This window comes from Anoplolepis gracilipes, chromosome 12 (genome assembly GCF_047496725.1).
Source record: "Anoplolepis gracilipes chromosome 12, ASM4749672v1, whole genome shotgun sequence".
In the NCBI taxonomy this organism is placed as follows: Eukaryota; Metazoa; Arthropoda; class Insecta; order Hymenoptera; family Formicidae; genus Anoplolepis; species Anoplolepis gracilipes.
Genome location: NC_132981.1, coordinates 9,151,103 through 9,165,957, shown reverse-complemented (window position 1 = coordinate 9,165,957; position 14,855 = coordinate 9,151,103). Strand labels below are relative to the sequence as shown.

The following is a 14,855-nucleotide window of genomic DNA, read 5'->3' as shown; positions in this document are numbered from 1 at the left end:
TACAAAATAAGTACTAAATAAGTACTAAATAATCCATTAGGTCCCATTTGATTTTGCTGATTTGGTCCTGCCAGTTTAAGAGAGCTATATTTTTCATCTAGGCTTCTAAGCTCATTTCTAAAAGTTCACAAATATTCTTTCATGCAATTGTATCCCGGGAGAACCTATTTTATTTTATGTGTATAAATTGCAACTTCCAGCATCCTCTTAATCATCACTTTTAACGATTCTGAATCAGTTAAGGGAATGCTGAAGTTGTTATATATATTACCGACCATCTAACCTGACATAACAATATATTTGCTTAATATAAAAGTAACAATTTATACACATAAAATCAAATAAGTTTCCGCTCTAAGAATTACATGAAAGAATATTTGTGAACTTTTAGAAATGAGTTTAGAAGCCTAGATAAAAAAATGTAGTTGCTGCACATTTTCTGCAACAAAATGCTTTTATATGTATATATACTAATAATATACTTCTAACATTCTGTAGATATACTTAAGGATATATTCTCAGTATGTACTGAGAAGCAGGAAAATGGGACATAGGAGCATTCTTAGTACATACTCACACTTGTCAATATATCGTAGTACGTTTTTCGAATGTTCTCGCGCGAATATACGCAATATACTGTTGTGTATTTTTCAGAACATTCAGAATCTACATGTGCCGTGTGGGGTACAGGTAGAGCAGATCAAACTGAAAAAAAAAATTCTATATCGTTTTGCAATTTTCGGCATAATTATTGAGAAATTAATTAAAAAATATCGACCAATTCGCGCGAGTATTAGTCGATAGTTCGCTGCAAGACGGCCCATCACTCTATATATGCTCTATCTGCCCATGAGAAATGGGATGGTTATTACTGGACACCTTGTATATAAAATATAAAAAGAAGGGAGGCCGATTGGTCCAGTAAGCCTCCCTTCTTATATTTTATATACAAGGTGTCCAGTAATAATCGCCCCACTTCTCATGGACACGGATAGAGCAAGTTAAACTGAATAGAAAAGTCCTCTACCATTTTACGATCTTTGTAATAATTAACGAGAAATTGATTAAAACGGATTGACGAATCCGCGCGAGTACAAACGCACGAAAGGTGGAGCGATTATTACCGGATACCTTGTATATATTTTATATCATATGATAAATACATTTATAAGTGTTGAACAATATTTGATTTGATAATCTATTGAGTTTTATGTACTCTCATAAATATAACTATTTATTTTTAACAAAATATCTAATATGAAAAAAGTGATTGACTTTAGGGTCATTACTTTTAATTAAAGTCATTGACCTTTCTATCACTTAACAAAATTTCAATTTGTGGATTTTAATTATCAAGACTCTATATATTCTCTTATTTTATTTATGTATAATCCTATTATTTTTTTGTGTTATATTTAAAGATAAAAAGTATAAAAAAAATAATTTGCCATCGCGGGAAAATGTCACACTACCAGCTACCAGAGATTCTGCGAGAACACGAGACAAATCGATTTATATTGAGACGCTTAGATATACTTATATATATACATTAAACGCTGATATTTCCAGCTTCATTCGCGCCACCAACACTTTTACCTTCGTTACCGTGATATAACGCTACGTCGCCGTCGTCGATCGTTCATGTCGTTGCCGTTGCCGTTGCACGGATATTTCCGCTGATGGCAGGAGGGAAAGTGTGCGCGTTGGAACAGAGCGAAAGGGTGAGATAGTCGAGGGTGAGCCGGACGGCGAGAAAAGCTACGGAGAAAGGCGAAACTGAACAGGGCAGAGGAAGCAGGGTGGAAAGATAGGTGCAGGGAGAGGCAGGCAGGCAGGCAAGGCTTGAGAGGGTGAGTCACGGAGGGGTGCGGCGACTCGGATGGACAGAGAGACGAGCGGGTGTCTCTTTTGAGCCGGCTGAACTTTGCCAAGTTCGAAACCGTCCGAGGCCGATGGCGACTCCACCAACTCCTCCACCCTCGCGTCGCGTTCCTACCCTCCCTCCCTCCCTCCGCGGCACGGCGCGACGCGGCTCTCTGTCTTTCTCTCTTCCCTCGTCTCTCTTTCTCTCTTTCTTGCCGCCCGCCGACCCTGCCGACGTACCTTCAGCGTACCCTCGCGTCCGCCGCCGCCGCCGCCGCCGTCGCGGTGTATTATGGAAATTTTGAACCAATTCGAAAATCAATAGCCACCCGACGCGGGGGAAAGAGCGCCCCGAGACGGCCTGCGTCGCGGCGGGCGCGCCGCGCCTCCCAGGCTTGGCTTTTTCCGCGTCTGAGAAATTACGGGGGAGGGGAGGGAGGGTCTTTCGCATTCTATTCTCTCCGGACTCTCGTTGTAATACTAAACCGATATACCGATGTACCGATCTGCTTCTATTGGTATTGGATTTAACATCCAGGTAAATTGTGATTTTCCGTCCAGCTGTAACTGCCTTGAGAAAATGGCAATTATTGATGAATCATTCGTTTTGCATTTTAAATCGACGATACAAATTATGGTTGACGGTATAAATCATGATCGACGATTTTTATTTCACTATGGCTTTATCTATCGCCACATGAGATCCTCAATCTTCAGATTCAAATAGAAATCTCACGGCGATACTATTCGCTCTAATTAAATGTCAACTTAGAGAAAGGTCGAACGTGTATATGTGTGATTTTCTATTTAATTACGATTCAAGTCATCGTATTCCGACATTAAACTTCAAAATTTTTATGTCAAAATAATTTTTTTGTAAATTGATTGACTATTTAATTTTATTTAATTAAGACAAGAAAACGGGCGATTATTATGATGTTCTACCGAACCTAGATTCGATCTATCAGTTTTTAGAAAAAAATTGTTACTTGTATCTGCGATTAGAATTGCACTGGCGGCTTTTTCGGCGCGACGACATTGAATTCCAATGTCTCGGAGCGCTCGGAGCGCTCGGAATCGCTTTGATTCTCATGAGTTCTCATGAGTCGGTCGCACGGAGGATAAAAGGGAGGGAGAATCAGGTAGAGAACAGAGACAGGGGACAGGGGCGCATTTCTCTAGTGGGGAGAGCTTTTTTCGTTTTACAAACTGGTTCAATTTTTTCTCAAAAAGCGAGTGAACACCACGGGAACCGGTTGTACCTACGCCGAGAGCTGAGACAGCGGAACGAGAGAAAGAAAGAGAAATATGAGGCGGGGGTGAAGAGGGATGGAAGGGGGAGAAGGGAGGAGGGGAAGAGGGGGAGGATGAGACACGGTCTTCTCATCGTGAGTTCCAGGCCCGTAACATTCCGTTTCGAATCCGATTAACCCTTTCTCAACAAAGAAGAGATCTCTTAGAAAAACAGTCATTTTTCTCGTAAAAAATAAGTTATTAAAAGTTTTAATATTATTACGTTTTTAATTACATTATATTTCAATCGTTTTTTACTTTATAACAGCCATAGCTTATGAACACCCATAAAATTGTAATTTTTTCTTTTTTAATTTAATTTTTAATTCATTTTTCATTCAATTGGGGGCATAATTGAAATTTTTTATTACAATATTATTCAAACATTTGAAATTGAAATAATATAATTAAATTTTTAATAATGTATGATATAAAATATAATTTATAAATGCAGAATTTTACCAGTATAAAATTAAATGACATCTCGATAAGAATATTAATATTAAATATTAATAAGTTTGCAAAAGAAATATTATATAAAATATTTCATATTGCTTTTTTTTTTTGTATATATTACTATTGCTATCATGCTACTGATTATTAATGCCACGATCGCAAAAATCTATGTAATCATCAACATATGTACAATGCTAATCATTATTATCACTGGAGTAACATTAGGTGAATGCATTGCGCGTTGCATTTAGTGAGAATACTCGATATCGAGGACACGAAATTCCACATTGACGAGAGTCTCATTAGCTGTGCAGAAGAGTCGAAACATTTGCGTTTGTACGCGTTTTGAAGAGTACACGAGAGAGTTTACGAAGCGACGTGTGCCGCCGTCTAACGCGCATAAATGTTGGCGGTAACTTTATGGAAATTTCCCGCGGGGAGAATTTTACGCCTTAAATTACGACGTGATAAATTGTTGTCGGAATTATAATGCGTGGGTCTGTCTATCTTTCTCTTTCTCTCTCTCTCTCTCTCTCTCTCTTTCTCTCTCGTTCTCTTTCGTTCCGCCCGTAATAGTGTTCTGCGATTCGGGACGATTCGGTCGCTGGTTTCGGTCGACGAATGATTTAATAATAATGAAAATGTCACGTTTTAGTAATGAGGAAAATACCGTCCAAAGTAATCGCAACCGTGAGATCGCGATATCATTGACTTTCAATCGCGCGTTGATCATTTCTCTCTTTCGCGATAAAATATTTTCGTAAACTACGAGTTTATTCTAGAAAAGAAAATGTCAACACATTTCGAGAAAATTAGATTTGAAAGCTTTAATGTGAGCTTTTTATATATGCTTCTCTGAATGAAAGAGTACACAAGTATAATTTGAAAAGTGATTCTTTGAAATTATTTAGAAAGCAAAAAAAGAAGAGAATTTTTTAGCCAAGAGATTTCATATATTTTTTTCTTTGTATGCTTTTTCTTTGAGTGAACTCATTTAATTTTCGTATTCTCAGTGATATCGCGATTGTTATGATAACAAACGGCAGAGCTCTAAGGCGATTTGAAAAAGGCTTTTGTGCATGACACACTTTTCCCTTTCGTGAAACCTACTCCGGAGAAGCCAACGCGAAGTGGGTTTCCATTAGCAACTACGTATTATTATTTAGCAAGCACAGTCCGAGAATCCAGAAAAGTATCTTTTCAGCGACATGAATCATATATGCAACTGAGAGACCTATAATGAGATTATAAATCAATTTAAATTTTGCGTTGCTACGAATATGATTATATAGTATAAGATCATATTCATTGATAAAAAAAATTTATCACTAGAGTTAAGATTGTCGGTTAAAGTAGGACAAATTCCATCCAGTAGGATAAATTAGATTATCGCAAATTGAAATGAGCTGTCACTAAGAATTAAAGATGAATTTTAAGTGATGAAAATGTATTCGCACGTAAAATTCGTCACGTTAGATTAGCACGCTCGACGCGAGTTAATTATCATACCGATTATCGTTAATCATGTAAGCCACCATTGACATTGGCGGTGCGGTAAACGTTATCGGGCCGCTAAATGTGGATGTGTTACGGACGCGTTATTCCAAAATTGACGGAGCATTTGCGCGACTAAAATTATACGAACTTATTCGAATTTAGGAATCTAGGGCGAGTAAGGAAATTGGTGAAACTCGGATCTCGACCTTCGCTCTTTGCGGTTGCTCGGATTTGAGAGATCGATTATTAATCCTTCCACGAAGAAAGATTCTGTCATAATACTGAAAAATTAATACTGTTGATTTCGCGATTTTCGCATATTTTACACCGTCGCCGTCGGTGCGCATGATCTATTATCTCTTCAAAACAGCAAGGTCGAGACGAGAAAAACAATGGGACAGAGGTATTTTATGTTTCATAAGGGCTATTTGATTACAGATCAAAAATAGATTAATTTGCGAAATTTAGCAACATTCTCTCTAAAGTGTATAATTCACCGATAGAGTGCTATTTTGACATTAAAAATTTATAATACTTTTTTATTTATTTTTTTTTTTTCAGTATTAATTTATTTTATTGGAAAAGGTTTATGACACAGGTTTATAGTTTTAAAAAAGAAGAAAAAGAAAAAAAATGTTGAAATCGCGAATATGAAATAAAATAGGTAAATAATTAGGTGTCATTTTTTAATTTTACTCTAACATCTTTCACGTACAATATAAGCGTAAAATACATTCAACGAGTTATTGCATGCAGAATATACGTATACATACCAATCTACTAACTTTCGGGTGTGTATTAATTCAGGATTAAGAACACTTTTAATAATTTATTTATTTCTATTTAATTCGTCTTTTTCGAGGAATCGGGTTAAAGTGCGAAGTCATGTAATTTTTGGATAATCGACTTTAAAGCTTAAAATATTTCTCTGCAAAATTTAGTTCTTGAAAGGTTACCCAGACTATAAAATATGCTTTTTAGCGTTATCAGCATCTTAAGAAACTTGCAATTTTTAATCAGAACTTTCCTTCGTATAATATTTTCTACTCTCATTTTTCTGCTCTTAGAAACCTTAATCATCTTTGTAATATTATTTTTCTTGTGAAAAATGTTGCATGATTCTGAAATTTAAAAAAATTTTAAAACCGAACGTATATATATTATACTTTTTTAATAAAGAATAATTAATAATTACATTCAGGATTATTAAAATCCATTCTTTTATATTTTATAGAGTCTTTTTAAGGATATGTTCATATCGTTCTTCTCATTAATAATGAATTTAATAATGTCATTGAAAAATGCAGCTTATAATATCGAACGTAGCGCTCAGTAACTAAGAGACGGATGGAAAAATAGATTTCAATAATCCAGACAGTGGCATCATTATTAATGGCGTTTCAAGATTAATATGACTTTGATAAGACAATTGTAACGTATCGATCCCTACATATACCAATTCCACGAACACAGTTCAAGTTTTATCGATTCGCGTTCCTTTACTCGTTCAAAAATGTAACAAAGGATTTGTTGCAAAATTTAATAATTAAATATTTCGTTTAATAATTCGTAAGTTATTCGTAGTAAAGTACTCTTGAACGAAGCATCATTTGCAAGTAAATGAAGGAATTGTATTTTCTATTTGGTTCCCGAAACTGTAAAATTCTAAATCTCGTACATGTATATGTAACTCAAGGAAGCAGAAAAAGATTCAGACATTTTCTACGGATTATAAAAGTTTTTTACCTGTGTGATCTAATTTATGATTGAAATTAAATCTTTTTTATTTTGGAAGCATTTCGTCAATTTATATTTAACAGTTATTTATTAAAATAAATAAATTTTCAGAAAATAATTAAAATATTTAAAAGTCTAAATTCAACATCGTAAATCACACACAGAGACAAACGATTTTTTTTTTTTACGATTGGTTTACGCTAAAATATCCCATTCTTGGTATGAAAGAGAAACAAGAGTGGGGCTACTCTCTCTTCTCGCGTCTTATCGCGCTTTCGCGTCTTTTAATCGGCTCGTACGTCATAGTAAATAGAAACGTATCATACAACTCGCGCGAGACTCGGTGGCGATGATCCAGAACGGAACAAATCCCGCTGTGCGAGACGACGACGTTCTGGATTGTTCGCGCACGCGAGCGAGTTTCTCCTTATCTTGAATTTTCGCTTTGAAGCGCGAGCGAACTCATGGACGAGTTTTCGACCCATTGTCCGCTATCAGAGTGTCGGCGAGTTTTGCCAACAGTTTGAGGGACTCTCGCCAAATCATCCAGCGAATTATCAACAATCAGAACGCGCGCCAAAGTCGACGGGATGGAAATTTGCGTAATATGTTGTACACAATTGGGCGCTAAAGAGGACAGCAAGTTCGTATCGAGTCGAGAAATGTTCACAAATTATCACGAATCGGACGTAATATGTGTAAAGTGTAATCTTTTTCAATATTTTATAATCTTTTATTTTTTATTTTTTTATGTTTTTTTCCTGTATGCGTTATTCTTGATATGCCAATAGTGGTAAAACTTGATGGTCAAAAATTATGGTAACTTGTAACTTCTTATCGGTGATAAGACTCCACGTTTACCGCCCGCGAATTATGTTTGATGAACTTGAACTTGATTTTTCTTGTTTTATGTTCAGTAAATAAAATAATAAATAATATATATACGTATATGAAGCAGATAAGAAATAGCGTTTCAAAATTACATCATTGTTCGTGTTCTCATTATTCTCGTCCTTCTCGAACGAGAAAACTAGTGACGCGGAGTACGAAATTTATTTAATAAAATTTTTTGTATTAATTTTTTTCGAAAAATCGATTATTTGTCACATACGAAAAATTCGAGAGGTTATCAATATGTTTAGATGTGTTTCCATGTTGACGAAGCATATAAACGATAAGGACGCAAAAAAAAATTGTTGTTGCTTATAAAATTCCGCTTTTTTGAAAAATATTTTCGGCATTTATCGCGAGAGAAGAAGAGAAGTTGGCGACAACGAACGATGCCGCGGCGAGATTAATCCTTCATCCTACATTAATCGTAGTACGCAAAGTCCGTCGTCGACCAGCAAGTCCGACGTGCACCAGGCGTAAAACTACGTCGATTTTTTGCGTCGGTCTCTTTTCATTTTTCTTTGCTTTTTTTTTCTTTTTTTTCTTTTTTTTCTTTTTTTTTTTTTTTTTTGTTTAATGTAATCGCCGCGATTTATGACGCGCGTTACATTGTAGCTTTGACCCCGCATCGCGTGCGCTTTTATTTACGTTTACTGGCCTGTTACGTTATGTCGAGACGATAATACGGCCGCGCGCGCGGTAACAAACTAATGTTGCTAATTACGATAACACGTGTCTGACACTAATAGCTACTTAGATCGCTGGCTTATCTTACGAGATCGCGTGAATTTATGCCGTAACGGTTACCGCGACCTTCTGAAGCATGAATTCAAATTTTAGTACAATTCGCTAATTGATCGCGTTAATAAGAGATACAAAAATTAAGTAACATATATTTTCTCTTAAATAATTATATAATATTCAATACAAAAATCTTTTAATTAAAATAAAACTTTATAATTTAGTTTTATAAAATTTCATCGTACTTTTTAATCTTTCTGAATCAAATTTACGAAATGCGCCTCCTCGCTCTTTGCCAGCAAAACAGCAATCTAATATGATTCTCCTTTGTAGGCAATAGACATGGGTACGTTCCTGGCGGTATGTACTGCCGTTAACTCGGCGAGGGGGCTGCGGGGGGGATACGAGGTGGGGGTGGTGGTTGGCGAAGGCCGATTCAGAGAGGGGAGGCCATCGGCCTAAGAAGGGGCTGTTATAAGGGGAGGAAAAAACCGAAAGGAGGAGGGATACGTTCCGCGAGCGGTGGAAAAGGCGGGGGCGGTGAGAGGGGGTGGGTGGCGGCGAGGAGGAGGCGGCCAGAAGAGACACACGGCGGTTCCGCGGCATTTGTAGCATTGTAGGTCGTTGCGTTTTACAAAGCGCGATCCTCCTTAATTTCCGCGACCGGTCGTACGTGCGCACGCAATTTACCATTGTAATCTCGCCGTAGTTGCCGTCGCGTCGTTAATAACATTATGCGTCGTCGAGGACGCATCCCGCATTTTTAAAGCGACCTTTTGAACGCAGGTGCGAAAGGTTTGAGAATTTTGCGCGTTTGATTTTTTTTTTTTTTTTAAAGCCGACTGTGATTTTTCAGTAGGTTACATCGGTAAGTTACGGGAGCAAAGAGCGGAGGAATATCGATTAGAATTGCAATAATAATCGTTTACTATGCTATTTACTTTTATTTAGGATCATTTAGGATGTTGTAATCTTAAAAAAAAGAAGAAACTAAAAAATTATCTTTTAAACGCTATCTAGACATTTATGTAGATGTCAGGCTGTATTATATTTTGTGCGATAATAATTTTCTTAAATTTTTCAGATTTTTAAACACGAATTTAAATTTAAATTTCTAATTTAATATCTTTACACGTACGCATTTTACACGTTACTTGACATGTATTTTAATGAGCGATCAAATTCTGCGATTTCATGTCTTTTTTTAGTATCCAGTAGATGTAGTTTTCGGAGGAAAACACGATCGTGTCGCCGCTGGTGCACACGCTTCGTGGATCATGCATCTCACGGAGGTGGTGGCATAAAGTTTGTCGGGCGGAAAGTTGAACTGAAGCCGCGCAGGCTTCCGACACCGCGGAAGTCCACGTCATCAGCGATGACAATAGTGCTGTGCGCGAGATTGTCGGAACGACGTAATCGCGCGAGATATAAAGGGGAATCTTGTTTGGCGCGTCTGCATGTCGGTTAATTATTTATAAAGCGTCCGATGTGCCGGTGATTATGTTGCCATGTTACATTGCGTGGAGAAAGGAAAATATGTGAAAAGTCAATATTGTGTGATAACATATCGATAGTTTAGTGCAAAAGTGTTGAATTCTTCAATTATTAAAACTAAAATGGGTGGATCATGTCGACTCGTCGCTGTAACATTATTTATAGAAACATGTTTACCGATGTGTTGAAACGGTATTGCATTAGTCTTCAATCAGAAGTGAACCTTTTATTCAACTGTATTTAATAAAACAGTTGCAGTGAAAAAAAAAAAAACCACAAGAATGATAACATTGATAGAGTGACAGTATTTATAGTGAAAACAAAGCTGCTTAAACAAATAAAAACAAATCATTAATTATTCAGTTTATTATACAATACAAAAAAATGTAAGATATATATTAAATACTCTGTATTATAATTACGTGCTGAGAAAACTATATGTGTATTGAAAAAAATTATACAAACTGGATACATACGTGAAATACAAGTTGAAATAAAAATCAAAGATTTTATAGTTTTCTGCGTTATGAATTTTTTGCACTAAAAACTATCAAAGTAAGTCATCGAAATAAATTGTTAAAAATTATCTAAAACTATCATACGGTATAACTTTCTGTATAATATACTCGTGGTAATAGATACTTTTTTGTGTTTAACAGTAAACGATTAAAAAGTATGGTCAAGTTTCCGTCAAGGTCTCTGTCTGCGGGCATTATCAGTTTGACAGTGAGATTACATAAATTGCTAGTTTTCGCCTAAAAATAAATATTTAAAAAAACTGCTGTACCTATCTCAAAAAAAAAAAAAAAAAAATATATATATATATATCAGACTAATGTGTTTTTCCTGTATATTTAATGTACTATCTGACAAAACATATATTTATATTTTCGATAGTGAATGCAGCAACGCGTGTCACGTGTGTACTCGTGAAAGAGTGTCCGTCGTACACGCCCCCTCTGATGTGCGCGAGAAGGAACGAGTAAAAAAGATAGATAGATAAGTAGAAAGAGAGAGAAGGATGAGCGGTCATAGAGAGCCCTTCGAGAGAAAGAGAGACGTGCGTAATATGCACCGGAGTTTATCTACGGGACTGTTTTTGTCCACTCGTTGTGTCATCTTCTTCATTGAAAGGAAAAGGATGCAACGCAATGACACGATATACATATATGTGACACAAATATTGTCCGTGAAAAAGCCTTCGCTTCTCGAGTTCGCACTTTAATCTCAGGCGTATCGTCCACCTTTCCGACATTGCACTCGTGTTACGACACGCAGCATATTGTACGGATAAACAAGTTTTTTTTTTTTCTCGCCAGTATTGTAAAAACCGATAATATTTGTTTCGTCAATCGTACGATGATTTTACTCCGGCCTTGTTTCTCTCTCTCTCTCTCTCTCTCCTTTTTTCTCTTTTTATTATCTATCTCCGGCAACGATGATAAATCGCGATACGCGTCTTGCCCCTGCTCGCGTGCAGACTCCGTTGTTGTTTTCGCGGAAGCGCTGCAACATACCTACCGGCGAGAGAAAAACGATTGTCATTTCATGGGAACGCGGTGACATTGTGGCATTTATCGACGTTGAGCAGTTGCCGGCGCGGCGTGACGTGGCGTGGCGTGGCGTTTGAACGAAGATTGCAAAATACATTAAGTATGTTTTATTGCGACTCGAATGCAAATCGAGCGCGAGATATATATATTTTTCTAATATTTTTGTTATTAATATGTTTTTATTAATTAAGAACTAAGACGCGTTCATATATGTATATAATAATATGGATATAATAAGGCAGATGTACTGCGTTAATATGCGCAGACATCGTTAAATTATTTATGAAGTACTCGTGAGAGTTAAAAGTAATTTATCTTGCGATTCGAGTACGAATCAAATGATATTCCGATAACGTTTCTATTAATCTTACGACACACTCATCTTGTCAAAACAGATATTATACATCAGCGCTTGCGACATGTTAATCAAGTATACGTAAAGAGAATAATAAATTGATTTCATTACATTCCGAATGTAGAGATTGAGTGATATTTTTTTTTTGTTAATTCTATATCAGAACATTCTTATGTCAAATGCTCGATTTTATATATTATAATAGTATTCTTAATGATTTTGTGTTATTACGATCTTAAAATCAAAATTATTCTGTATATTGTTGACATTTTTTTATTAAGTTGTCATGAAATTGAAAAATATCGCAAATTATTAAAAAATTTTTGTAATAAAATTTAACACATAATAAGAAGGTAAGAGTACTTGTAAGAGATGCAAAACTGTTAATGAATTCAATCCGACTGGCTTGATTATAATCCGACTTATATCGAGCGATCCAGAACACTCGTGAAACTGGAACGTAAATAGAGGATAATCTCGGAGATACATGTTTTATTAATATATTAGCAAACAAAATTACAAAGCTTGTGTGCCACGTTATGTTTTCTTCCCTACTATGTCACAAATATTTTCTATAAAAGTTTCATATTTGTTTTTTTTTTTTTTTTTTATAATTACATATTTTTAAATCTCTTATTTCTACAAACAAGTCATTGTCAGTTAAAATTATAATCTCTCAAAGGATGCAAGATACACATTCATGTTTTTTTATTTGCAATTCTAAAAATAATTTTAATTTACTTCTGATAATTATATATATTTTTATAATAAATTATTCTGACTCACGAAGCTTGAAAATACGTGTTGCAAAAAGTTTCGTTATTCGAGTCCTAATCTTATCGTTGTTTTCGGGAAATACAGCGACAACGACGTTACGCGCGATGCACAAAACCGCCGATGCATCCTATGTTTCTCGCAAAACAACTGGCGACCGCGGAACCGTTATGCCGCGAAGCTTCGTTATTCCTATATATGCGAGATCCTCGTACAAACATCATCGGGAATCTCGCGGGAGAGGGGAATCACGCGGTCCGGATAACTACGTCTCCTTAACGGTAGGCGCGCGAGCGCTCGTTAGGCGGAAGACGAACGCTTAACGGATCCGCGAAAAAGAATCGGGCTTCGAAATATGCATTCTCCGGTGCAACAGTTATCTCGGTGCATTCCCGTTATTACGTCGCGTTATCGGAATCACGCTGTGCCGAGTGATCGTGATAGAAAACATTCCGTACGAAAGAATTCTGTATAACGGAAACTATATATTAATTCCAATAATATATTACAATTACAAAAATAATTAACGGTGAGTAATTGGCAGGGCGATAACTCGAGTAATATTAAAATTACTTATATGTGTATTTAATTCTTAAGATGACCGTTTATCTTAAATAAAGGCCCCAATGATATAAACGCGCATTATATATTTTGTGAGAAAAAGTTAACATATACATTAAAATTAATTGTCTTGTGATGACTAATAACGATTTTTTTTAATTGGTTAAGGAAGGATAATATCTTTGACATGATAACATTTTCGAGTTTTATTGCCTTAACTGTATTTTAATTGACGTTATTTTCTAAAAGATAAATCCAAGCACAAGTAGCGAAATTATATAAGATAATGAAACTTGAATAAAATTGTAATAAAAGTGAACCTCCGCGTGCTATTATTGGTAAAAGATGATGAATATTTCTTGATAAACAGAGATACTTATTGCAATGTCTCATCGACTGTGAGAAATTTATTAGAAATGAAAATTCAGTCTTCTGTCAAATTATAATGACAGTATTCTGTCTGGATAAGTGTAGGGTTCGGTGAAAAGAAACGGTACGATATGCAATTTATTCAAACTATTTAGTCTACATGTAAGAACCATAATAACAATCATATTTCCACGCTTCGGTTATTTTTACGATCGCGTTCTATGCAGATGCTTATGTGCATCTATTACGTGAATTATAACAGTATCTCGCGGACGTTGGGGACCGTTCATCGGTGATGTTGATGCATCACGACGAGCGTAACAGACCTCCAGATAATGCGATCGAAGGATCGGTCGATCGTGTAAAAACGTGGGCGATTAGAAGCGGTTGCTCTGTAAAGAGCCTGTATTTGCTCACGAACTAAAGAGGGTGGGTGTTATTGGCTCGTTGTGGATGACGTCACAAGAGTTGCAAGGTCAGTCAATTGCAAGCTGTCATTCTTAAAATAGTTTTACACGCCTATCGATTAATATTAGAATTAAAAAATACAGATAATCAGCACATAATTATTAGAAAATAATTATTAGATTATTAACGTAAATACAGTTATGTTGATTATTAATAAAGTAACAAAATATAAAAGCGACGTTATTAACACTGCTTTTTAAAACAGAATTCTGTTTTAATGAAGATAATTATGGTATTAATTAAATATTAATATTGTAATAATGGAATCGAATATAATTTTATAAAAGATTGGAAATATGATTGGAAACAATTAAAATCTGATTATTCAATCAGAGGAGTTAAAACGGAAAATAACCATTTAAAAATTATTAACCATTCGACAATCGAAATGTGGAGGTCGCCAAGTAACAGAGATCTGGCGACAGAAAAATTGGCTATTTGAAGAATCGTAAGACTAATTTCGAGCGTGCTATAATTTGCGAAAAAAAAAAAAAAAAAAAAACGCGCTACGACGGAATTATAGTGCGGGTGCTATCATCATATCAAAATTGCTTGTATTCCCATGAGAGAGGGAAAAGGGGAAATTGTGAAGGAAGTAGAGGGAGACGCGCGTAGCGAGAAGGATGCTGCTGGTATCGAGAAGGAGCGAAGCATTTTCTCAGCGGCGGCGAAAGGTACTCTAATGCGATCCGTAAACACAATAGAAAGTACCGAGGAATCTAGGATAGCGAACGAGGGTCCGTTCTTAATGTTTCCTTGCATTTGCGCCGGAACTTTAATATCTGCGACCTTTCAATATCTTG

At 35.9% G+C, this 14,855-nt stretch overlaps 1 protein-coding gene across 5 annotated transcripts in view; it reads left to right on the top strand.

Annotated features, from left to right (window-relative positions):
- The window catches only part of LOC140671957 (uncharacterized), a 105,356-nt gene that overhangs the window by 52,227 nt on the left and 38,274 nt on the right, over positions 1-14,855 (top strand). The window contains exon 1 of one of the 5 annotated variants that reach the window (XM_072903726.1): positions 9,401-11,625. The exons of the other annotated variants lie outside the window; for them this stretch is intronic. The gene's annotated coding sequence lies outside the window, so the exon portion shown is untranslated. Of the gene's footprint in view, positions 1-9,400; positions 11,626-14,855 lie in introns of those variants that run through there. 5 annotated transcript variants of the gene reach the window in all.